Raw genomic sequence first — 25,157 nt, forward strand, 5'->3', positions numbered from 1 at the left:
TTGAATTGAGTCCTACTGCCAATTCTGAAATATAGCTTTGGACTAAGTAGTCAGGGAAAGCTCCTACCTTTAAATTGAATGTGTTGTGTCCTTTTGAGACAGTGGGAAACATGAATATGTGTTTCTTTTGCAAATCTGAGCTCTGTATCAAAGGTACGTTTTCTCGATGAATTGAGTCCTACTGCCAATTCTGAGATACAGCTTTGGTCTAACTCCTAAGGAAAAGCTTCCATTTCAAAATTGAATGTGTTTTGTGCTTTTGAGAAAGTGGGAAACATGAATATGTGTTTCTTCTGGAAATCTGAGCTCTGTGTCAAAAGTTACGTTTTCTGGCTGTATTGAGTCCGTCTGCCAATTCTGAGATACACTTTTGTCTAACTCCTAAGGGAAAACTCGTACTTGAAAATTGAATGTGTTTTGTGCTTTTCAGACTGTGTGGACCATGAATATGTGTTTCTTTTGCAAATCTGAGCTCCGTGTCAAAAGTTAAGTTTTCTGGCTGAATTGAGTCCTACTGCCAATTCTGAAATATAGCTTTGGACTAAGTAGTCAGGGAAAGCTCCTACCTTTAAATTGAATGTGTTGTGTCCTTTTGAGACAGTGGGAAACATGAATATGTGTTTCTTTTGCAAATCTGAGCTCTGTGTCAAAACTTATGGTTTCTGGATGATTTGAGTCCTAATCCCAATTCTGAGACACAGCTTTGGTCTAACTCCTAAGGGAAAGCTCGTACTTGAAAATTGAATGTGTTTTTGCACTTTTCAGACCGTGGGGACCATGAATATTTGTTTCTTCTGCAAATCTGAGCTCTGTATCAAAGATAAGTTTTCTCGATGAATTGAGTCCTACTGCCAATTCTGAGATACAGCTTTGGTCTAACTCCTAAGGAAAAGCTTCCATTTCAAAATTGAATGTGTTTTGTGCTTTTCAGACTGTGTGGACTATGAATATGTGTTTCTTCTGCAAATCTGAACTCTGTGTCAAAGATAAGTTTTCTGGACGAATTGAGTCCGACTGCCAATTCTGAGATACACTTTGGTCTAACTCCTCATGGAAAGCTCGTACTTGAAAATTGAATGTGTTTTGTGCTTTTCAGACTGTGTGGACCATGAATATGTGTATCTTTTGCAAATCTGATCTCTGTGTCAAAAGTTAAGTTTTCTGGTTCAATTGAGTCCTACTGCCAATTCTGAAATATAGCTTTGGACTAAGTAGTCAGGGAAAGCTCCTACCTTTAAATTGAATGTGTTGTGTCCTTTTGAGACAGTGGGAAACATGAATATGTGTTTCTTTTGCAAATCTGAGCTCTGTATCAAAGGTACGTTTTCTGGATGAATTGAGTCCTACTGCCAATTCTGAGATACAGCTTTGGTCTAACTCCTAAGGAAAAGCTTCCATTTCAAAATTGAATGTGTTTTGTGCTTTTGAGAAAGTGGGAAACATGAATATGTGTTTCTTCTGGAAATCTGAGCTCTGTGTCAAAAGTTACGTTTTCTGGCTGTATTGAGTCCGTCTGCCAATTCTGAGATACACTTTGGTCTAACCCCTAAGGGAAAACTCGTACTTGAAAATTGAATGTGTTTTGTGCTTTTCAGACTGTGTGGACCATGAATATGTGTTTCTTTTGCAAATCTGAGCTCTGTGTCAAAAGTTAAGTTTTCTGGCTGAATTGAGTCCTACTGCCAATTCTGAAATATAGCTTTGGACTAAGTAGTCAGGGAAAGCTCCTACCTTTAAATTGAATGTGTTGTGTCCTTTTGAGACAATGGGAAACATGAATATGTGTTTCTTTTGCAAATCTCAGCTCTGTGTCAAAACTTATGGTTTCTGGATGATTTGAGTCCTACTCCCAATTCTGAGACACAGCTTTGGTCTAACTCCTAAGGGAAAGCTCGTACTTGAAAATTGAATGTGTTTTGTGCTTTTCAGATTGTGTGGACCATGAATATGTGTTTCTTTTGCAAATCTGAGCTCTGTATCAAAGGTACGTTTTCTGGATGAATTGAGTCCGACTGCCAATTCTGAGATACACTTTGGTCTAACTCCTCAGGGAAAGCTCGTACTTGAAAATTGAATGTGTTTTGTGCTTTTCAGACTGTGTGGACCATGAATATGTGTTTCTTCTTGAAATCTGAGCTCTATGTCAAAAGTTACGTTTTCTGGCTGTATTTAGTCCGACTGCCAATTCTGAGATACACTTTGGTCTAACTCCTAAGGGAAAGCTCGTACTTGAAAATTGAATGTGTTTTGTGCTTTTCAGACTGTGTGGACCATGAATATGTGTTTCTTCTGCAAATCTGAGCTCTATGTCAAAAGTTACGTTTTCTGGCTGTATTGAGTCCGACTGCCAATTCTGAAATATAGCTTTGGTCTAAGTAGTCAGGGAAAGCTCCTACCTTTAAATTGAATGTGTTGTGTCCTTTTGAGACAGTGGGAAACATGAATATGTGTTTCTTTTTCAAATCTGAGCTCTGTGTCAAAACTTATGGTTTCTGGCTGATTTGAGTCCTACTCCCAATTCTGAGACACAGCTTTGGTCTAACTCCTAAGGGAAAGCTCGTACTTGAAATTGAATGTGTTTTTGCACTTTACAGACCGTGGGGACCATGAATATTTGTTTCTTCTGCAAATCTGAGCTCTGTATCAAAGATCAGTTTTCTGGATGAATTGAGTCCTACTGCCAATTCTGAGATACAGCTTTGGTCTAACTCCTAAGGAAAAGCTTCCATTTCAAAATTGAATGTGTTCTTAGGCTTTTCCGACTGTGGGGACCATGAATATATGTTTCTTCTGCAAATCTGAGCTCTGTGTCAAAAGTTAAGTTTTCTGGCTTATTTGAGTCCTACTCCCAATTCTGAGACACAGCTTTGGTCTAACTCCTAAGGGAAAGCTCGTACTTGAAAATTGAATGTGTTTTGTGCTTTTCAGACTGTGTGGACCATGAATATGTGTTTCTTTTGCAAATCTGAGCTCTGTGTCAAAGATAAGTTTTCTCGATGAATTGAGTCCTACTGCAAATTCTGAGATACAGCTTTGGACTAAGTAGTCAGGGAAAGCTCCTACCTTTAAATTGAATGTGTTGTGTCCTTTTGAGACAATGGGAAACATGAATATGTGTTTCTTTTGCAAATCTGAGCTCTGTGTCAAAACTTATGGTTTCTGGCTGATTTGAGTCCTACTCCCAATTCTGAGACACAGCTTTGGTCTAACTCCTAAGGGAAAGCTCGTACTTGAAAATTGAATGTGTTTTGTGCTTTTCAGACTGTGTGGACCATGAATATGTGTTTCTTCTGCAAATCTGAGCTCTATGTCAAAAGTTACGTTTTCTGGCTGTATTGAGTCCGACTGCCAATTCTGAGATACACTTTGGTCTAACTCCTAAGGGAAAGCTCGTATTTGAAAATTGAATGTGTTTTGTGCTTTTCAGACTGTGTGGACCATGAATATGTGTTTCTTCTGCAAATCTGAGCTCTATGTCAAAAGTTACGTTTTCTGGCTGTATTGAGTCCGACTGCCAATTCTGAAATATAGCTTTGGTCTAAGTAGTCAGGGAAAGCTCCTACCTTTAAATTGAATGTGTTGTGTCCTTTTGAGACAGTGGGAAACATGAATATGTGTTTCTTTTTCAAATCTGAGCTCTGTGTCAAAACTTATGGTTTCTGGCTGATTTGAGTCCTACTCCCAATTCTGAGACACAGCTTTGGTCTAACTCCTCAGGCAAAGCTCGTACATGAAAATTGAATGTGTTTTGTGCTTTTCAGACTGTGTGGACCATGAATATGTGTTTCTTTTGCAAATCTGAGCTCTGTGTCAAAAGTTAAGTTTTCAGGCTGAATTGAGTCCTACTGCCAATTCTGAAATATAGCTTTGGACTAAGTAGTCAGGGAAAGCTCCTACCTTTAAATTGAATGTGTTGTGTCCTTTTGAGACAGTGGGAAACATGAATATGTGTTTCTTTTGCAAATCTGAGCTCTGTGTCAAAACTTATGGTTTCTGGATGATTTGAGTCCTAATCCCAATTCTGAGACACAGCTTTGGTCTAACTCCTAAGGGAAAGCTCGTACTTGAAAATTGAATGTGTTTTTGCACTTTTCAGACCGTGGGGACCATGAATATTTGTTTCTTCTGCAAATCTGAGCTCTGTATCAAAGATAAGTTTTCTGGATGAATTGAGTCCTACTGCCAATTCTGAGATACAGCTTTGGTCTAACTCCTAAGGAAAAGCTTCCATTTCAAAATTGAATGTGTTTTGTGCTTTTCAGACTGTGTGGACCATGAATATGTGTTTCTTCTGCAAATCTGAGCTCTGTGTCAAAAGTTACGTTTCTGGCTGTATTGAGTCCGACTGCCAATTCTGAAATATAGCTTTGGTCTAACTAGTCAGGGAAAGCTCCTACCTTTAAATTGAATGTGTTGTGTCCTTTTGAAACAGTGGGGAACATGAATATGTGTTTCTTCTGCAAATCTGAGCTCTGTATCAAAGATAAGTTTTCTGGACTAATTGAGTCCTACTGCCAATTCTGAGATACAGCTTTGGTCTAACTCCTAAGGAAAAGCTTCCATTTCAAAATTGAATGTGTTTTGTGTTTTTCAGACTGTGTGGACCATGAATATGTGTTTCTTCTGCAAATCTGAGCTCTATGTCAAAAGTTACGTTTTCTGGCTGTATTGAGTCCGTCTGCCAATTCTGAGATACACTTTGGTCTAACTCCTAAGGGAAAACTCGTACTTGAAAATTGAATGTGTTTTGTGCTTTTCAGACTGTGTGGACCATGAATATGTGTTTCTTTTGCAAATCTAAGCTCTGTGTCAAAAGTTAAGTTTTCTGGCTGAATTGAGTCCTACTGCCAATTCTGAAATATAGCTTTGGACTAAGTAGTCAGGGAAAGCTCCTACCTTTAAATTGAATGTGTTGTGTCCTTTTGAGACAATGGGAAACATGAATATGTGTTTCTTTTGCAAATCTCAGCTCTGTGTCAAAACTTATGGTTTCTGGATGATTTGAGTCCTACTCCCAATTCTGAGACACAGCTTTGGTCTAACTCCTAAGGGAAAGTTCGTACTTGAAAATTGAATGTGTTTTGTGCTTTTCATACTGTGTGGACCATGAATATTTGTTTCTTCTGCAAATCTGAGCTCTGTATCAAAGATAAGTTTTCTGGATGAATTGAGTCCTACTGCCAATTCTGAGATACAGCTTTGGTCTAACTCCTAAGGAAAAGCTTCCATTTCAAAATTGAATGTGTTTTGTGCTTTTCAGACTGTGTGGACCATGAATATGTGTTTCTTCTGCAAATCTGAGCTCTGTGTCAAAAGTTACGTTTCTGGCTGTATTGAGTCCGACTGCCAATTCTGAAATATAGCTTTGGTCTAACTAGTCAGGGAAAGCTCCTACCTTTAAATTGAATGTGTTGTGTCCTTTTGAAACAGTGGGGAACATGAATATGTGTTTCTTCTGCAAATCTGAGCTCTGTATCAAAGATAAGTTTTCTGGACTAATTGAGTCCTACTGCCAATTCTGAGATACAGCTTTGGTCTAACTCCTAAGGAAAAGCTTCCATTTCAAAATTGAATGTGTTTTGTGTTTTTCAGACTGTGTGGACCATGAATATGTGTTTCTTCTGCAAATCTGAGCTCTATGTCAAAAGTTACGTTTTCTGGCTGTATTGAGTCCGTCTGCCAATTCTGAGATACACTTTGGTCTAACTCCTAAGGGAAAACTCGTACTTGAAAATTGAATGTGTTTTGTGCTTTTCAGACTGTGTGGACCATGAATATGTGTTTCTTTTGCAAATCTGAGCTCTGTGTCAAAAGTTAAGTTTTCTGGTTGAATTGAGTCCTACTGCCAATTCTGAAATATAGCTTTGGACTAAGTAGTCAGGGAAAGCTCCTACCTTTAAATTGAATGTGTTGTGTCCTTTTGAGACAATGTGAAACATGAATATGTGTTTCTTTTGCAAATCTGAGCTCTGTGTCAAAACTTATGGTTTCTGGCTGATTTGAGTCCTACTCCCAATTCTGAGACACAGCTTTGGTCTAACTCCTAAGGGAAAGCTCGTACTTGAAAATTGAATGTGTTTTGTGCTTTTCAGACTGTGTGGACGATGAATATGTGTTTCTTTTGCAAATCTGAGCTCTGTATCAAAGGTAAGTTTTCTGGATGAATTGAGTCCTACTGCCAATTCTGAGATACAGCTTTGGTCTAACTCCTAAGGAAAAGCTTCCATTTCAAAATTGAATGTGTTTTGTGCTTTTCAGACTGTGTGGACCATGAATATGTGTTTCTTCTGCAAATCTGAGCTCTATGTCAAAAGTTAAGTTTTCTTGCTGTATTGAGTCCGACTGCCAATTCTGAAATATAGCTTTGGTCTAAGTAGTCAGGGAAAGCTCCTACCTTTAAATTGAATGTGTTGTGTCCTTTTGAGACAGTGGGAAACATGAATATGTGTTTCTTTTGCAAATCTGAGCTCTGTATCAAAGGTACGTTTTCTGGATGAATTGAGTCCTACTGCCAATTCTGAGATACAGCTTTGGTCTAACTCCTCAGGAAAAGCTTCCATTTCAAAATTGAATGTGTTTTGTGCTTTTGAGAAAGTGGGAAACATTAATATGTGTTTCTTCTGGAAATCTGAGCTCTGTGTCAAAAGTTACGTTTTCTGGCTGTATTGAGTCCGACTGCCAATTCTGAGATACACTTTGGTCTAATTCCTCAGGGAAAGCTCGTACTTGAAAATTGAATGTGTTTTGTGCTTTTCAGACTGTGTGGACCAATGAATATGTGTTTCTTTTGCAAATCTGAGCTCTGTGTCAAAAGTTAAGTTTTCTGGCTTATTTGAGTCCTACTCCCAATTCTGAGACACAGCTTTGGTCTAACTCCTAAGGGAAAGCTCGTACTTGAAATTGAATGTGTTTTTGCACTTTACAGACCGTGGGGACCATGAATATTTGTTTCTTCTGCAAATCTGAGCTCTGTATCAAAGATCAGTTTTCTGGATGAATTGAGTCCTACTGCCAATTCTGAGATACAGCTTTGGTCTAACTCCTAAGGAAAAGCTTCCATTTCAAAATTGAATGTGTTCTTAGGCTTCTCCGACTGTGGGGACCATGAATATATGTTTCTTCTGCAAATCTGAGCTCTGTGTCAAAAGTTAAGTTTTCTGGCTTATTTGAGTCCTACTCCCAATTCTGAGACACAGCTTTGGTCTAACTCCTAAGGGAAAGCTCGTACTTGAAAATTGAATGTGTTTTGTGCTTTTCAGACTGTGTGGACCATGAATATGTGTTTCTTTTGCAAATCTGAGCTCTGTGTCAAAGATAAGTTTTCTCGATGAATTGAGTCCTACTGCAAATTCTGAGATACAGCTTTGGTCTAACTCCTAAGGAAAAGCTTCCATTTCAAAATTGAATGTGTTTTGTGCTTTTCAGACTGTGTGGACCATGAATATGTGTTTCTTCTGCAAATCTGAGCTCTGTATCAAAGGTACGTTTTCTGGATGAATTGAGTCCGACTGCCAATTCTGAGATACACTTTGGTCTAACTCCTCAGGGAAAGCTCGTACTTGAAAATTGAATGTGTTTTGTGCTTTTCAGACTGTGTGGACCATGAATATGTGTTTCTTCTGCAAATCTGAGCTCTATGTCAAAAGTTACGTTTTCTGGCTGTATTGAGTCCGACTGCCAATTCTGAGATACACTTTGGTCTAACTCCTAAGGGAAAGCTCGTACTTGAAAATTGAATGTGTTTTGTGCTTTTCAGACTGTGTGGACCATGAATATGTGTTTCTTCTGCAAATCTGAGCTCTATGTCAAAAGTTACGTTTTCTGGCTGTATTGAGTCCGACTGCCAATTCTGAAATATAGCTTTGGTCTAAGTAGTCAGGGAAAGCTCCTACCTTTAAATTGAATGTGTTGTGTCCTTTTGAGACAGTGGGAAACATGAATATGTGTTTCTTTTGCAAATCTGAGCTCTGTGTCAAAACTTATGGTTTCTGGCTGATTTGAGTCCTACTCCCAATTCTGAGACACAGCTTTGGTCTAACTCCTCAGGCAAAGCTCGTACTTGAAAATTGAATGTGTTTTGTGCTTTTCAGACTGTGTGGACCATGAATATGTGTTTCTTTTGCAAATCTGAGCTCTGTGTCAAAAGTTAAGTTTTCAGGCTGAATTGAGTCCTACTGCCAATTCTGAAATATAGCTTTGGACTAAGTAGTCAGGGAAAGCTCCTACCTTTAAATTGAATGTGTTGTGTCCTTTTGAGACAGTGGGAAACATGAATATGTGTTTCTTTTGCAAATCTGAGCTCTGTGTCAAAACTTATGGTTTCTGGATGATTTGAGTCCTAATCCCAATTCTGAGACACAGCTTTGGTCTAACTCCTAAGGGAAAGCTCGTACTTGAAAATTGAATGTGTTTTTGCACTTTTCAGACCTTGGGGACCATGAATATTTGTTTCTTCTGCAAATCTGAGCTCTGTATCAAAGATAAGTTTTCTCGATGAATTGAGTCCTACTGCCAATTCTGAGATACAGCTTTGGTCTAACTCCTAAGGAAAAGCTTCCATTTCAAAATTGAATGTGTTTTGTGCTTTTCAGACTGTGTGGACCATGAATATGTGTTTCTTCTGCAAATCTGAGCTCTGTGTCAAAAGTTACGTTTCTGGCTGTATTGAGTCCGACTGCCAATTCTGAAATATAGCTTTGGTCTAACTAGTCAGGGAAAGCTCCTACCTTTAAATTGAATGTGTTGTGTCCTTTTGAAACAGTGGGGAACATGAATATGTGTTTCTTCTGCAAATCTGAGCTCTGTATCAAAGATAAGTTTTCTGGACTAATTGAGTCCTACTGCCAATTCTGAGATACAGCTTTGGTCTAACTCCTAAGGAAAAGCTTCCATTTCAAAATTGAATGTGTTTTGTGTTTTTCAGACTGTGTGGACCATGAATATGTGTTTCTTCTGCAAATCTGAGCTCTATGTCAAAAGTTACGTTTTCTGGCTGTATTGAGTCCGTCTGCCAATTCTGAGATACACTTTGGTCTAACTCCTAAGGGAAAACTCGTACTTGAAAATTGAATGTGTTTTGTGCTTTTCAGACTGTGTGGACCATGAATATGTGTTTCTTTTGCAAATCTGAGCTCTGTGTCAAAAGTTAAGTTTTCTGGCTGAATTGAGTCCTACTGCCAATTCTGAAATATAGCTTTGGACTAAGTAGTCAGGGAAAGCTCCTACCTTTAAATTGAATGTGTTGTGTCCTTTTGAGACAATGGGAAACATGAATATGTGTTTCTTTTGCAAATCTCAGCTCTGTGTCAAAACTTATGGCTTCTGGATGATTTGAGTCCTACTCCCAATTCTGAGACACAGCTTTGGTCTAACTCCTAAGGGAAAGCTCGTACTTGAAAATTGAATGTGTTTTGTGCTTTTCAGACTGAGTGGACCATGAATATGTGTTTCTTTTGCAAATCTGAGCTCTGTATCAAAGGTACGTTTTCTGGATGAATTGAGTCCTACTCCCAATTCTGAGATACACTTTGGTCTAACTCCTCAGGGAAAGCTCGTACTTGAAAATTGAATGTGTTTTGTGCTTTTCAGACTGTGTGGACCATGAATATGTGTTTCTTTTGCAAATCTGAGCTCTGTGTCAAAAGTTAAGTTTTCTGGTTGAATTGAGTCCTACTGCCAATTCTGAAATATAGCTTTGGACTAAGTAGTCAGGGAAAGCTCCTACCTTTAAATTGAATGTGTTGTGTCCTTTTGAGACAATGGGAAACATGAATATGTGTTTCTTTTGCAAATCTGAGCTCTGTGTCAAAACTTATGGTTTCTGGCTGATTTGAGTCCTACTCCCAATTCTGAGACACAGCTTTGGTCTAACTCCTAAGGGAAAGCTCGTACTTGAAAATTGAATGTGTTTTGTGCTTTTCAAACTGTGTGGACGATGAATATGTGTTTCTTTTGCAAATCTGAGCTCTGTATCAAAGGTAAGTTTTCTGGATGAATTGAGTCCTACTGCCAATTCTGAGATACAGCTTTGGTCTAACTCCTAAGGAAAAGCTTCCATTTCAAAATTGAATGTGTTTTGTGCTTTTCAGACTGTGTGGACCATGAATATGTGTTTCTTCTGCAAATCTGAGCTCTATGTCAAAAGTTATGTTTTCTGGCTGTATTGAGTCCGTCTGCCAATTCTGAGATACACTTTGGTCTAACTCCTAAGGGAAAACTCGTACTTGAAAATTGAATGTGTTTTGTGCTTTTCAGACTGTGTGGACCATGAATATGTGTTTCTTTTGCAAATCTGAGCTCTGTGTCAAAAGTTAAGTTTTCTGGCTGAATTGAGTCCTACTGCCAATTCTGAAATATAGCTTTGGACTAAGTAGTCAGGGAAAGCTCCTACCTTTAAATTGAATGTGTTGTGTCCTTTTGAGACAATGGGAAACATGAATATGTGTTTCTTTTGCAAATCTCAGCTCTGTGTCAAAACTTATGGCTTCTGGATGATTTGAGTCCTACTCCCAATTCTGAGACACAGCTTTGGTCTAACTCCTAAGGGAAAGCTCGTACTTGAAAATTGAATGTGTTTTGTGCTTTTCAGACTGTGTGGACCATGAATATGTGTTTCTTTTGCAAATCTGAGCTCTGTATCAAAGGTACGTTTTCTGGATGAATTGAGTCCTACTCCCAATTCTGAGATACACTTTGGTCTAACTCCTCAGGGAAAGCTCGTACTTGAAAATTGAATGTGTTTTGTGCTTTTCAGACTGTGTGGACCATGAATATGTGTTTCTTTTGCAAATCTGAGCTCTGTGTCAAAAGTTAAGTTTTCTGGTTGAATTGAGTCCTACTGCCAATTCTGAAATATAGCTTTGGACTAAGTAGTCAGGGAAAGCTCCTACCTTTAAATTGAATGTGTTGTGTCCTTTTGAGACAATGGGAAACATGAATATGTGTTTCTTTTGCAAATCTGAGCTCTGTATCAAAGGTAAGTTTTCTGGATGAATTGAGTCCTACTGCCAATTCTGAGATACAGCTTTGGTCTAACTCCTAAGGAAAAGCTTCCATTTCAAAATTGAATGTGTTTTGTGCTTTTCAGACTGTGTGGACCATGAATATGTGTTTCTTCTGGAAATCTGAGCTCTGTGTCAAAAGTTACGTTTTCTGGCTGTATTGAGTCCGACTGCCAATTCTGAGATACACTTTGGTCTAATTCCTCAGGGAAAGCTCGTACTTGAAAATTGAATGTGTTTTGTGCTTTTCAGACTGTGTGGACCAATGAATATGTGTTTCTTTTGCAAATCTGAGCTCTGTGTCAAAAGTTAAGTTTTCTGGCTTATTTGAGTCCTACTCCCAATTCTGAGACACAGCTTTGGTCTAACTCCTAAGGGAAAGCTCGTACTTGAAATTGAATGTGTTTTTGCACTTTACAGACCGTGGGGACCATGAATATTTGTTTCTTCTGCAAATCTGAGCTCTGTATCAAAGATCAGTTTTCTGGATGAATTGAGTCCTACTGCCAATTCTGAGATACAGCTTTGGTCTAACTCCTAAGGAAAAGCTTCCATTTCAAAATTGAATGTGTTCTTAGGCTTCTCCGACTGTGGGGACCATGAATATATGTTTCTTCTGCAAATCTGAGCTCTGTGTCAAAAGTTAAGTTTTCTGGCTTATTTGAGTCCTACTCCCAATTCTGAGACACAGCTTTGGTCTAACTCCTAAGGGAAAGCTCGTACTTGAAAATTGAATGTGTTTTGTGCTTTTCAGACTGTGTGGACCATGAATATGTGTTTCTTTTGCAAATCTGAGCTCTGTGTCAAAGATAAGTTTTCTCGATGAATTGAGTCCTACTGCAAATTCTGAGATACAGCTTTGGTCTAACTCCTAAGGAAAAGCTTCCATTTCAAAATTGAATGTGTTTTGTGCTTTTCAGACTGTGTGGACCATGAATATGTGTTTCTTCTGCAAATCTGAGCTCTGTGACAAAAGTTACGTTTTCTGGCTGTATTGAGTCCGACTGCCAATTCTGAAATATAGCTTTGGTCTAACTAGTCAGGGAAAGCTCCTACCTTTAAATTGAATGTGTTGAGTCCTTTTGAGACAGTGGGGAACATGAATATGTGTTTCTTTTGCAAATCTGAGCTCTGTATCAAAGGTAAGTTTTCTGGTTGAATTGAGTCCTACTGCCAATTCTGAAATATAGCTTTGGACTAAGTAGTCAGGGAAAGCTCCTACCTTTAAATTGAATGTGTTGTGTCCTTTTGAGACAATGGGAAACATGAATATGTGTTTCTTTTGCAAATCTGAGCTCTGTGTCAAAACTTATGGTTTCTGGCTGATTTGAGTCCTACTCCCAATTCTGAGACACAGCTTTGGTCTAACTCCTAAGGGAAAGCTCGTACTTGAAAATTGAATGTGTTTTGTGCTTTTCAGACTGTGTGGACGATGAATATGTGTTTCTTTTGCAAATCTGAGCTCTGTATCAAAGGTAAGTTTTCTGGATGAATTGAGTCCTACTGCCAATTCTGAGATACAGCTTTGGTCTAACTCCTAAGGAAAAGCTTCCATTTCAAAATTGAATGTGTTTTGTGCTTTTCAGACTGTGTGGACCATGAATATGTGTTTCTTCTGCAAATCTGAGCTCTATGTCAAAAGTTAAGTTTTCTTGCTGTATTGAGTCCGACTGCCAATTCTGAAATATAGCTTTGGTCTAAGTAGTCAGGGAAAGCTCCTACCTTTAAATTGAATGTGTTGTGTCCTTTTGAGACAGTGGGAAACATGAATATGTGTTTCTTTTGCAAATCTGAGCTCTGTATCAAAGGTACGTTTTCTGGATGAATTGAGTCCTACTGCCAATTCTGAGATACAGCTTTGGTCTAACTCCTAAGGAAAAGCTTCCATTTCAAAATTGAATGTGTTTTGTGCTTTTGAGAAAGTGGGAAACATGAATATGTGTTTCTTCTGGAAATCTGAGCTCTGTGTCAAAAGTTACGTTTTCTGGCTGTATTGAGTCCGACTGCCAATTCTGAGATACACTTTGGTCTAATTCCTCAGGGAAAGCTCGTACTTGAAAATTGAATGTGTTTTGTGCTTTTCAGACTGTGTGGACCAATGAATATGTGTTTCTTTTGCAAATCTGAGCTCTGTGTCAAAAGTTAAGTTTTCTGGCTTATTTGAGTCCTACTCCCAATTCTGAGACACAGCTTTGGTCTAACTCCTAAGGGAAAGCTCGTACTTGAAATTGAATGTGTTTTTGCACTTTACAGACCGTGGGGACCATGAATATTTGTTTCTTCTGCAAATCTGAGCTCTGTATCAAAGATCAGTTTTCTGGATGAATTGAGTCCTACTGCCAATTCTGAGATACAGCTTTGGTCTAACTCCTAAGGAAAAGCTTCCATTTCAAAATTGAATGTGTTCTTAGGCTTCTCCGACTGTGGGGACCATGAATATATGTTTCTTCTGCAAATCTGAGCTCTGTGTCAAAAGTTAAGTTTTCTGGCTTATTTGAGTCCTACTCCCAATTCTGAGACACAGCTTTGGTCTAACTCCTAAGGGAAAGCTCGTACTTGAAAATTGAATGTGTTTTGTGCTTTTCAGACTGTGTGGACCATGAATATGTGTTTCTTTTGCAAATCTGAGCTCTGTGTCAAAGATAAGTTTTCTTGATGAATTGAGTCCTACTGCAAATTCTGAGATACAGCTTTGGTCTAACTCCTAAGGAAAAGCTACCATTTCAAAATTGAATGTGTTTTGTGCTTTTCAGACTGTGTGGACCATGAATATGTGTTTCTTCTGCAAATCTGAGCTCTGTGACAAAAGTTACGTTTTCTGGCTGTATTGAGTCCGACTGCCAATTCTGAAATATAGCTTTGGTCTAACTAGTCAGGGAAAGCTCCTACCTTTAAATTGAATGTGTTGAGTCCTTTTGAGACAGTGGGGAACATGAATATGTGTTTCTTCTGCAAATCTGAGCTCTGTGTCAAAACTTATGGTTTTTGGCTGATTTGAGTCCTACTCCCAATTCTGAGACGCAGCTTTGGTCTAACTCCTTAGGGAAAGCTCGTACTTGAAAATTGAATGTGTTTTGTGCTTTTCAGACTGTGTGGACCATGAATATGTGTTTCTTTTGCAAATCTCAGCACTGTATCAAAGATAAGTTTTCTGGATGAATTGAGTCCTACTGCCAATTCTGAGATACAGCTTTCGTCTAACTCCTAAGGAAAAGCTTCCATTTCAAAATTGAATGTGTTCTTGGGGTTCTCCGACTGTGGGGACCATGAATATGTGTTTCTTCTGCAAATCTGAGCTCTGTGTCAAAAGTTACGTTTTCTGGCTGTATTGAGTCCGACTGCCAATTCTGAAATATAGCTTTGGACTAAGTAGTCAGGGAAAGCTCCTACCTTTAAATTGAATGTGTTGTGTCCTTTTGAGACAATGGGAAACATGAATATGTGTTTCTTTTGCAAATCTGAGCTCTGTATCAAAGGTACGTTTTCTGGATGAATTGAGTCCGACTGCCAATTCTGAGATACACTTTGGTCTAACTCCTCAGGGAAAGCTCGTACTTGAAAATTGAATGTGTTTTGTGCTTTTCAGACTGTGTGGACCAATGAATATGTGTTTCTTTTGCAAATCTGAGCTCTGTGTCAAAAGTTAAGTTTTCTGGCTTATTTGAGTCCTACTCCCAATTCTGAGACACAGCTTTGGTCTAACTCCTAAGGGAAAGCTCGTACTTGAAATTGAATGTGTTTTTGCACTTTACAGACCGTGGGGACCATGAATATTTGTTTCTTCTGCAAATCTGAGCTCTGTATCAAAGATCAGTTTTCTGGATGAATTGAGTCCTACTGCCAATTCTGAGATACAGCTTTGGTCTAACTCCTAAGGAAAAGCTTCCATTTCAAAATTGAATGTGTTCTTAGGCTTCTCCGACTGTGGGGACCATGAATATATGTTTCTTCTGCAAATCTGAGCTCTGTGTCAAAAGTTAAGTTTTCTGGCTTATTTGAGTCCTACTCCCAATTCTGAGACACAGCTTTGGTCTAACTCCTAAGGGAAAGCTCGTACTTGAAAATTGAATGTGTTTTGTGCTTTTCAGACTGTGTGGACCATGAATATGTGTTTCTTTTGCAAATCTGAGCTCTGTGTCAAAGATAAGTTTTCTTGATGAATTGAGTCCTACTGCAAATTCTGAGATACAGCTTTGGTCTAACTCCTAAGGAAAAGCTACCATTTCAAAATTGAATGTGTTTTGTGCTTTTCAGACTGTGTGGACCATGAATATGTGTTTCTTCTGCAAATCTGAGCTCTGTGACAAAAGTTACGTTTTCTGGCTGTATTGAGTCCGACTGCCAATTCTGAAATATAGCTTTGGTCTAACTAGTCAGGGAAAGCTCCTACCTTTAAATTGAATGTGTTGAGTCCTTTTGAGACAGTGGGGAACATGAATATGTGTTTCTTCTGCAAATCTGAGCTCTGTGTCAAAACTTATGGTTTTTGGCTGATTTGAGTCCTACTCCCAATTCTGAGACGCAGCTTTGGTCTAACTCCTTAGGGAAAGCTCGTACTTGAAAATTGAATGTGTTTTGTGCTTTTCAGACTGTGTGGACCATGAATATGTGTTTCTTTTGCAAATCTCAGCACTGTATCAAAGATAAGTTTTCTGGATGAATTGAGTCCTACTGCCAATTCTGAGATACAGCTTTCGTCTAACTCCTAAGGAAAAGCTTCCATTTCAAAATTGAATGTGTTCTTGGGGTTCTCCGACTGTGGGGACCATGAATATGTGTTTCTTCTGCAAATCTGAGCTCTGTGTCAAAAGTTACGTTTTCTGGCTGTATTGAGTCCGACTGCCAATTCTGAAATATAGCTTTGGACTAAGTAGTCAGGGAAAGCTCCTACCTTTAAATTGAATGTGTTGTGTCCTTTTGAGACAATGGGAAACATGAATATGTGTTTCTTTTGCAAATCTGAGCTCTGTATCAAAGGTACGTTTTCTGGATGAATTGAGTCCGACTGCCAATTCTGAGATACACTTTGGTCTAACTCCTCAGGGAAAGCTCGTACTTGAAAATTGAATGTGTTTTGTGCTTTTCAGACTGTGTGGACCATGAATATGTGTTTCTTTTGCAAATCTGAGCTCTGTATCAAAGGTAAGTTTTCTGGATGAATTGAGTCCTACTGCCAATTCTGAGATACAGCTTTGGTCTAACTCCTAAGGAAAAGCTTCCATTTCAAAATAGAATGTGTTTTGTGCTTTTCAGACTGTGTGGACCATGAATATGTGTTTCTTCTGCAAATCTGAGGTCTATGTCAAAAGTTACGTTTTCTGGCTGTATTGAGTCCGACTGCCAATTCTGAGATACACTTTGATCTAACTCCTAAGGGAAAGCTCGTACTTGAAAATTGAGTGTGTTCTGTGCTTTTCAGACTGTGTGGACCATGAATATGTGTTTCTTTTGCAAATCTGAGCTCTGTATCAAAGGTACGTTTTCTGGATGAATTGAGTCCTACTGCCAATTCTGAGATACAGCTTTGGTCTAACTCCTAAGGAAAAGCTTCCATTTCAAAATTGAATGTGTTTTGTGCTTTTCAGACTGTGTGGACCATGAATATGTGTTTCTTTTGCAAATCTGAGCTCTGTGTCAAAAGTTAAGTTTTCTGGTTGAATTGAGTCCTACTGCCAATTCTGAAATATAGCTTTGGACTAAGTAGTCAGGGAAAGCTCCTACCTTTAAATTGAATGTGTTGTGTCCTTTTGAGACAATGGGAAACATGAATATGTGTTTCTTTTGCAAATCTGAGCTCTGTATCAAAGGTCTGTTTTCTGGATGAATTGAGTCCTACTGCCAATTCTGAGATACAGCTTTGGTCTAACTCCTAAGGAAAAGCTTCCATTTCAAAATTGAATGTGTTTTGTGCTTTTGAGAAAGTGGGAAACATGAATATGTGTTTCTTCTGGAAATCTGAGCTCTGTGTCAAAAGTTACGTTTTCTGGCTGTATTGAGTCCGACTGCCAATTCTGAGATACACTTTGGTCTAATTCCTCAGGGAAAGCTCGTACTTGAAAATTGAATGTGTTTTGTGCTTTTCAGACTGTGTGGACCAATGAATATGTGTTTCTTTTGCAAATCTGAGCTCTGTGTCAAAAGTTAAGTTTTCTGGCTTATTTGAGTCCTACTCCCAATTCTGAGACACAGCTTTGGTCTAACTCCTAAGGGAAAGCTCGTACTTGAAATTGAATGTGTTTTTGCACTTTACAGACCGTGGGGACCATGAATATTTGTTTCTTCTGCAAATCTGAGCTCTGTATCAAAGATCAGATTTCTGGATGAATTGAGTCCTACTGCCAATTCTGAGATACAGCTTTGGTCTAACTCCTAAGAAAAAGCTTCCATTTCAAAATTGAATGTGTTCTTAGGCTTCTCCGACTGTGGGGACCATGAATATATGTTTCTTCTGCAAATCTGAGCTCTGTGTCAAAAGTTAAGTTTTCAGGCTGAATTGAGTCCTACTGCCAATTCTGAAATATAGCTTTGGACTAAGTAGTCAGGGAAAGCTCCTACCTTTAAATTGAATGTGTTGTGTCCTTTTGAGACAGTGGGAAACATGAATATGTGTTTCTTTTGCAAATCTGTGCTCTGTGTCAAAACTTATGGTTTCTGGATGATTTGAGTCCTAATCCCAATTCTGAGACACAGCTTTGGTCTAACTCCTAAGGGAAAGCTCGTACTTGAAAATTGAATGTGTTTTTGCACTTTTCAGACCGTGGGGACCATGAATATTTGTTTCTTCTGCAAATCTGAGCTCTGTATCAAAGATAAGTTTTCTCGATGAATTGAGTCCTACTGCCAATTCTGAGATACAGCTTTGGTCTAACTCCTAAGGAAAAGCTTCCATTTCAAAATTGAATGTGTTTTGTGCTTTTCAGACTGTGTGGACCATGAATATGTGTTTCTTCTACAAATCTGAGCTCTGTGTCAAAAGTTACGTTTCTGGCTGTATTGAGTCCGACTGCCAATTCTGAAATATAGCTTTGGTCTAACTAGTCAGGGAAAGCTCCTACCTTTAAATTGAATGTGTTGTGTCCTTTTGAAACAGTGGGGAACATGAATATGTGTTTCTTCTGCAAATCTGAGCTCTGTATCAAAGATACGTTTTCTGGACGAATTGAGTCCTACTGCCAATTCTGAGATACAGCTTTGGTCTAACTCCTAAGGAAAAGCTTCCATTTCAAAATTGAATGTGTTTTGTGCTTTTCAGACTGTGTGGACCATGAATATGTGTTTCTTCTGCAAATCTGAGGTCTATGTCAAAAGTTACGTTTTCTGGCTGTATTGAGTCCGACTGCCAATTCTGAGATACACTTTGATCTAACTCCTAAGGGAAAGCTCGTACTTGAAAATTGAATGTGTTTTGTGCTTTTCAGACTGTGTGGACCATGAATATGTGTTTCTTTTGCAAATCTGAGCTCTGTATCAAAGGTACGTTTTCTGGATGAATTGAGTCCTACTGCCAATTCTGAGATACAGCTTTGGTCTAACTCCTAAGGAAAAGCTTCCATTTCAAAATTGAATGTGTTTTGTGCTTTTCAGACTGTGTGGACCATGAATATGTTTTTCTTTTGCAAATCTGAGCTCTGTATCAAAGGTAAGTTTTCTGGATGAATTGAGTCCTACTGCCAATTCTGAGATACACTTTGGTCTAACTCCTAAGGGAAAGCTCGTACTTGAAAATTGAATGTGTTTTGTGCTTTTCAGACTGTGTGGACCATGAATATGTGTTTCTTTTGCAAATCTGAGCTCTGTGTCAAAAGTTAAGTTTTCTGACTGAATTGAGTCCTACTGCCAATTCTGAAATATAGCTTTGGACTAAGTAGTCAGGGAAAGCTCCTACCTTTAAATTGAATGTGTTGTGTCCTTTTGAGACAGTGGGAAACATGAATATGTGTTTCTTTTGCAAATCTGAGCTCTGTGTCAAAACTTATGGTTTCTGGCTGATTTGAGTCCTACTCCCAATTCTGAGACACAGCTTTGGTCTAACTCCTAAGGGAAAGCTCGTACTTGAAAATTGAATGTGTTTTGTGCTTTTCAGACTGTGTGGACCATGAATATGTGTTTCTTTTGCAAATCTGAGCTCTGTATCAAAGGTACGTTTTCTGGATGAATTGAGTCCGACTGCCAATTCTGAGATCCACTTTGGTCTAACTCCTCAGGGAAAGCTCGTACTTGAAAATTGAATGTGTTTTGTGCTTTTCAGACTGTGTGGACCATGAATATGTGTTTCTTTTGCAAATCTGAGCTCTGTATCAAAGGTAAATTTTCTGGATGAATTGAGTCCTACTGCCAATTCTGAGATACAGCTTTGGTCTAACTCCTAAGGAAAAGCTTCCATTTCAAAATTGAATGTGTTCTTAGGCTTCTCCGACTGTGGGGACCATGAATATATGTTTCTTCTGCAAATCTGAGCTCTGTGTCAAAAGTTAAGTTTTCAGGCTGAATTGAGTCCTACTGCCAATTCTGAAATATAGCTTTGGACTAAGTAGTCAGGGAAAGCTCCTACCTTTAAATTGAATGTGTTGTGTCCTTTTGAGACAGTGGGAAACATGAATATGTGTTTCTTTTGCAAATCTGTGCTCTGTGTCAAAACTTATGGTTTCTGGATGATTTGAGTCCTAATCCCAATTCTGAGACACAGCTTTGGTCTAACTCCTAAGGGAAAGCTCGTACTTGAAAATTGAATGTGTTTTTGCACTTTTCAGACCGTGGGGACCATGAATATTTGTTTCTTCTGCAAATCTGAGCTCTGTATCAAAGATACGTTTTCTGGACGAATTGAGTCCTACTGCCAATTCTGAGATACAGCTTTGGTCTAACTCCTAAGGAAAAGCTTCCATTTCAAAATTGAATGTGTTTTGTGCTTTTCAGACTGTGTGGACCATGAATATGTGTTTCTTCTGCAAATCTGAGGTCTATGAAAAAAGTTACGTTTTCTGGCTGTATTGAGTCCGACTGCCAATTCTGAGATACACTTTGATCTAACTCCTAAGGGAAAGCTCGTACTTGAAAATTGAATGTGTTTTGTGCTTTTCAGACTGTGTGGACCATGAATATGTGTTTCTTTTGCAAATCTGAGCTCTGTATCAAAGGTACGTTTTCTGGATGAATTGAGTCCTACTGCCAATTCTGAGATACAGCTTTGGTCTAACTCCTAAGGAAAAGCTTCCATTTCAAAATTGAATGTGTTTTGTGCTTTTCAGACTGTGTGGACCATGAATATGTTTTTCTTTTGCAAATCTGAGCTCTGTATCAAAGGTAAGTTTTCTGGATGAATTGAGTCCTACTGCCAATTCTGAGATACACTTTGGTCTAACTCCTAAGGGAAAGCTCGTACTTGAAAATTGAATGTGTTTTGTGCTTTTCAGACTGTGTGGACCATGAATATGTGTTTCTTTTGCAAATCTGAGCTCTGTGTCAAAAGTTAAGTTTTCTGGATGAATTGAGTCCTACTGCCAATTCTGAAATATAGCTTTGGACTAAGTAGTCAGGGAAAGCTCCTACCTTTAAATTGAATGTGTTGTGTCCTTTTGAGACAGTGGGAAACATGAATATGTGTTTCTTTTGCAAATCTGAGCTCTGTGTCAAAACTTATGGTTTCTGGCTGATTTGAGTCCTACTCCCAATTCTGAGACACAGCTTTGGTCTAACTCCTAAGGGAAAGCTCGTACTTGAAAATTGAATGTGTTTTGTGCTTTTCAGACTGTGTGGACCATGAATATGTGTTTCTTTTGCAAATCTGAGCTCTGTATCAAAGGTACGTTTTCTGGATGAATTGAGTCCGACTGCCAATTCTGAGATCCACTTTGGTCTAACTCCTCAGGGAAAGCTCGTACTTGAAAATTGAATGTGTTTTGTGCTTTTCAGACTGTGTGGACCATGAATATGTGTTTCTTTTGCAAATCTGAGCTCTGTATCAAAGGTAAATTTTCTGGATGAATTGAGTCCTACTGCCAATTCTGAGATACAGCTTTGGTCTAACTCCTAAGGAAAAGCTTCCATTTCAAAATAGAATGTGTTTTGTGCTTTTCAGACTGTGTGGACCATGAATATGTGTTTCTTCTGCAAATCTGAGGTCTATGTCAAAAGTTACGTTTTCTGGCTGTATTGAGTCCGACTGCCAATTCTGAGATACACTTTGATCTAACTCCTAAGGGAAAGCTCGTACTTGAAAATTGAATGTGTTTTGTGCTTTTCAGACTGTGTGGACCATGAATATGTGTTTCTTTTGCAAACCTGAGCTCTGTATCAAAGGTACGTTTTCTGGATGAATTGAGTCCTACTGCCAATTCTGAGATACAGCTTTGGTCTAACTCCTAAGGAAAAGCTTCCATTTCAAAATTGAATGTGTTTTGTGCTTTTCAGACTGTGTGGACCATGAATATGTTTTTCTTTTGCAAATCTGAGCTCTGTATCAAAGGTAAGTTTTCTGGATGAATTGAGTCCTACTGCCAATTCTGAGATACACTTTGGTCTAACTCCTAAGGGAAAGCTCGTACTTGAAAATTGAATGTGTTTTGTGCTTTTCAGACTGTGTGGACCATGAATATGTGTTTCTTTTGCAAATCTGAGCTCTGTGTCAAAAGTTAAGTTTTCTGACTGAATTGAGTCCTACTGCCAATTCTGAAATATAGCTTTGGACTAAGTAGTCAGGGAAAGCTCCTACCTTTAAATTGAATGTGTTGTGTCCTTTTGAGACAGTGGGAAACATGAATATGTGTTTCTTTTGCAAATCTGAGCTCTGTGTCAAAACTTATGGTTTCTGGCTGATTTGAGTCCTACTCCCAATTCTGAGACACAGCTTTGGTCTAACTCCTAAGGGAAAGCTCGTACTTGAAAATTGAATGTGTTTTGTGCTTTTCATACTGTGTGGACCATGAATATGTGTTTCTTTTGCAAATCTGAGCCTTGTATCAAAGGTACGTTTTCTGGATGAATTGAGTCCGACTGCCAATTCTGAGATACACTTTGGTCTAACTCCTCAGGGAAAGCTCGTACTTGAAAATTGAATGTGTTTTGTGCTTTTCAGACTGTGTGGACCATGAATATGTGTTTCTTTTGCAAATCTGAGCTCTGTATCAAAGGTAAGTTTTCTGGATGAATTGAGTCCTACTGCCAATTCTGAGATACAGCTTTGGTCTAACTCCTAAGGAAAAGCTTCCATTTCAAAATAGAATGTGTTTTGTGCTTTTCAGACTGTGTGGACCATGAATATGTGTTTCTTCTGCAAATCTGAGGTCTATGTCAAAAGTTACGTTTTCTGGCTGTATTGAGTCCGACTGCCAATTCTGAGATACACTTTGATCTAACTCCTAAGGGAAAGCTCGTACTTGAAAATTGAATGTGTTTTGTGCTTTTCAGACTGTGTGGACCATGAATATGTGTTTCTTTTGCAAATCTGAGCTCTGTATCAAAGGTACGTTTTCTGGATGAATTGAGTCCTACTGCCAATTCTGAGATACAGCTTTGGTCTAACTCCTAAGGAAAAGCTTCCATTTCAAAATTGAATGTGTTTTGTGCTTTTCAGACTGTGTGGACCATGAATATGTTTTTCTTTTGCAAATCTGAGCTCTGTATCAAAGGTAAGTTTTCTGGATGAATTGAGTCCTACTGCCAATTCTGAGATACACTTTGGTCTAACTCCTAAGGGAAAGCTCGTACTTGAAAATTGAATGTGTTTTGTGCTTTTCAGACTGTGTGGACCATGAATATGTGTTTCTTTTGCAAATCTGAGCTCTGTGTCAAAAGTTAAGTTTTCTGACTGAATTGAGTCCTACTGCCAATTCTGAAATATAGCTTTGGACTAAGTAGTCAGGGAAAGCTCCTACCTTTAAATTGAATGTGTTGTGTCCTTTTGAGACAGTGGGAAACATGAATATGTGTTTCTTTTGCAAATCTGAGCTCTGTGTCAAAACTTATGGTTTCTGGCTGATTTGAGTCCTACTCCCAATTCTGAGACACAGCTTTGGTCTAACTCCTAAGGGAAAGCTCGTACTTGAAAATTGAATGTGTTTTGTGCTTTTCAGACTGTGTGGACCATGAATATGTGTTTCTTTTGCAAATCTGAGCTCTGTATCAAAGGTACGTTTTCTGGATGAATTGAGTCCTACTGCCAATTCTGAGATACAGCTTTGGTCTAACTCCTAAGGAAAAGCTTCCATTTCAAAATTGAATGTGTTTTGTGCTTTTCAGACTGTGTGGACCATTAATATGTGTTTCTTTTGCAAATCTGAGCTCTGTGTCAAAAGTTAAGTTTTCTGGCTGAATTGAGTCCTACTGCCAATTCTGAAATATAGCTTTGGACTAAGTAGTCAGGGAAAGCTCCTACCTTTAAATTGAATGTGTTGTGTCCTTTTGAGACAATGGGAAACATGAATATGTGTTTCTTTTGCAAATCTGAGCTCTGTATCAAAGGTCCGTTTTCTGGATGAATTGAGTCCTACTGCCAATTCTGAGATACAGCTTTGGTCTAACTCCTAAGGAAAAGCTTCCATTTCAAAATTGAATGTGTTTTGTGCTTTTGAGAAAGTGGGAAACATGAATATGTGTTTCTTCTGGAAATCTGAGCTCTGTGTCAAAAGTTACGTTTTCTGGCTGTATTGAGTCCGACTGCCAATTCTGAGATACACTTTGGTCTAATTCCTCAGGGAAAGCTCGTACTTGAAAATTGAATGTGTTTTGTGCTTTTCAGACTGTGTGGACCAATGAATATGTGTTTCTTTTGCAAATCTGAGCTCTGTGTCAAAAGTTAAGTTTTCTGGCTTATTTGAGTCCTACTCCCAATTCTGAGACACAGCTTTGGTCTAACTCCTAAGGGAAAGCTCGTACTTGAAATTGAATGTGTTTTTGCACTTTACAGACCGTGGGGACCATGAATATTTGTTTCTTCTGCAAATCTGAGCTCTGTATCAAAGATCAGTTTTCTGGATGAATTGAGTCCTACTGCCAATTCTGAGATACAGCTTTGGTCTAACTCCTAAGGAAAAGCTTCCATTTCAAAATTGAATGTGTTCTTAGGCTTCTCTGACTGTGGGGACCATGAATATATGTTTCTTCTGCAAATCTGAGCTCTGTGTCCGAAGTTAAGTTTTCTGGCTTATTTGAGTCCTACTCCCAATTCTGAGACACAGCTTTGGTCTAACTCCTAAGGGAAAGGTCGTACTTGAAAATTGAATGTGTTTTGTGCTTTTCAGACTGTGTGGACCATGAATATGTGTTTCTTTTGCAAATCTGAGCTCTGTATCAAAGGTACGTTTTCTGGATGAATTGAGTCCTACTGCCAATTCTGAGATACAGCTTTGGTCTAACTCCTAAGGAAAAGCTTCCATTTCAAAATTGAATGTGTTTTGTGCTTTTCAGACTGTGTGGACCATTAATATGTGTTTCTTTTGCAAATCTGAGCTCTGTGTCAAAAGTTAAGTTTTCTGGCTGAATTGAGTCCTACTGCCAATTCTGAAATAAAGCTTTGGACTAAGTAGTCAGGGAAAGCTCCTACCTTTAAATTGAATGTGTTGTGTCCTTTTGAGACAATGGGAAACATGAATATGTGTTTCTTTTGCAAATCTGAGCTCTGTATCAAAGGTCCGTTTTCTGGATGAATTGAGTCCTACTGCCAATTCTGAGATACAGCTTTGGTCTAAATCCTAAGGAAAAGCTTCCATTTCAAAATTGAATGTGTTTTGTGCTTTTGAGAAAGTGGGAAACATGAATATGTGTTTCTTCTGGAAATCTGAGCTCTGTGTCAAAAGTTACGTTTTCTGGCTGTATTGAGTCCGACTGCCAATTCTGAGATACACTTTGGTCTAATTCCTCAGGGAAAACTCGTACTTGAAAATTGAATGTGTTTTGTGCTTTTCAGACTGTGTGGACCAATGAATATGTGTTTCTTTTGCAAATCTGAGCTCTGTGTCAAAAGTTAAGTTTTCTGGCTTATTTGAGTCCTACTCCCAATTCTGAGACACAGCTTTGGTCTAACTCCTAAGGGAAAGCTCGTACTTGAAATTGAATGTGTTTTTGCACTTTACAGACCGTGGGGACCATGAATATTTGTTTCTTCTGCAAATCTGAGCTCTGTATCAAAGATCAGTTTTCTGGATGAATTGAGTCCTACTG

The sequence above is a fragment of the Pituophis catenifer genome, unplaced genomic scaffold (assembly GCF_029215685.1).
Source record: "Pituophis catenifer annectens isolate HBS135680 unplaced genomic scaffold, rPitCat1.0.hap2 SCAF_11, whole genome shotgun sequence".
Taxonomy (NCBI): Eukaryota; Metazoa; Chordata; class Lepidosauria; order Squamata; family Colubridae; genus Pituophis; species Pituophis catenifer.